Source organism: Arabidopsis lyrata (genome assembly GCF_000004255.2).
Source record: "Arabidopsis lyrata subsp. lyrata unplaced genomic scaffold ARALYscaffold_8, whole genome shotgun sequence".
Lineage (NCBI taxonomy): Eukaryota > Viridiplantae > Streptophyta > Magnoliopsida > Brassicales > Brassicaceae > Arabidopsis > Arabidopsis lyrata.
In genome coordinates, this window is record NW_003302548.1 from 2,629,626 (window position 1) to 2,631,646 (window position 2,021).

Genomic DNA, 2,021 nt, shown 5'->3' on the forward strand with positions numbered 1-2,021 from the left:
GCGGTCACTTGTGAGGATTGCATACAGGTGAGATCTTGTGGAGAAGATGGAGAGCTATCATGGACTTGACATCGGGTCAAGAGTAATATTGAATGATGGAAACTATGGTTTTTGGAAATCAAGGATGAAGGCGGTTATAAGAGGCATTGATGTCTATGCTTGGAAAGCCATATTGGAAAAGTGGGAAGAACCAAAAATCAAGGATGAATCAGGAGCCGAGGTTGCTAAACCGGAGAAGGACTGGACTAATGATGAATTGAAAAAATCAAAGTACAACGCAAAGGCACTCACCGCTATTCACATTAATGTTGGAAGAAACCAGTTCGAACTAATTCAGGGATGTGAAACAGCAAAAGAAGCTTGGGATATCTTGCAAAATCACTTTGAAGGAACCACAAAGGTGAAGAACTCAAGGAAAGACATGTTAGCCTCAAGATTCGAAAATCTAAAGATGGAAGAACGTGATTCAATTTCTGATTTTAGTTCAAAGATAAGTTCTCTAGCTCAAGAAGCATTGACACTTGGAAAGAAGTACAAAGATAAGAAACTAGTGAAGAAGTTTCTACGATGTTTACCTTCAAGATTCATGGCATACAAAACTGCCTTAAGTGTGTCACATAACACGGAAGACCTTAGCTTTGGAGATGTGGTCGGAATGCTTCAAGCTCATGAGATGGAACTAGAGGGTGTGAAGAAAGTGAAAAATCCAAAGGATTTGGCATTAACTTCTCTTGAAAGGAAAACTCAAGAGGTAGAAGAAGATGATCCTAAAAGTTTGTTGTTTCAAAGACTTGATCAACTATTAAGGAAGGTAGAAGAAGAACAAGGACAGAGGAGGTTCAGCTCAAGCAAAAAATATCCAGAAGAAGGTAAAACTATTAAGAAGGCAAATATGCAATGTCATGAGTGCTTAGGGTATGGACACTTCAAATATGAATGTCCTACATTCAAGAAAAAGGATGTAAAGTGCTTTGGGTGCAAAGGTATTGGACATACTCAACATGAATGTGTTAGTAATCAGAAAATAAGAAAAGAAAAATCAATACAGAGAATAGAAGAAGATTCAGAGGAAGAAAGTGATGTTGAAGAAGAAGTAAATCATTTTGTTACACTTTTGGGAAAAGCTGAATTTGAAGGTGGTGAAGAAGTGTTAGGGTCTGAGTCTGAAGAAGAACATGAAGTTGACTTTGCTGAATGTTATAAGGAGGTACGTGAGACACTGATTAAGATTGGACAAGAAAATCAAGCCTTAGTAAAAGAAAAGCGTCGTCTTGACGAACTTGTTGAGTTACTGCAGAATGAACTGAGGGATAAAACAAAAATCTGTCAAGAAAGTATGAAGGACAAGCTGACCTTTTCTACAAGAGTAGGAAAATCTAACAGAGGTTTGGGATATATTGGACAAAAAGGATCTCAAACAGGGCAAATCAAGTTTGTAGCTGAAACTGTCTCTCCACCAAATCCAAACAAATATGAAAGTAATGCATCCAAAGGAACAGGATGTTATTTTTGTGGAAAGAATGGGCACATTAAAGCATATTGCTACAAATTCAGAGACAGAATAAGTAGACTCAAACATCAAGAGAAATTTTCCTGGAATGGATTCCGAAGTCAAATATGGGTGAAGAAATCTGATCTGTATCAGATTACATCAGAACATACGTCAGGAAGGATAGGAAGTAAGTCAGGAAAATCAAGAAGTACGTCAGGAAGTGGATATTCTCGCAATATGACTGCAACTGCAACAGAACCTGCTTTAAAACCTGCAACAGAACCTGCAGCAGAACCTGCAACAGAACCTGCAGCAGAACTTGCATTAAAACCTGCAGCAGAACCTGCATTAAAACCTGCAGCAGAACCTGCATTAAAACCTGCAGCAGAACCTGCATTAAAACCTGTATCAGAACTTGCATCAGAAGGCTGCAACGAGGTAGAGAGTGTCAAGTACAAGATGTTATATGAACAATGGCTTAACCTAGTTGAGGAGAATTCAATGTTAACAAGGGAAAAACTCAAGATAG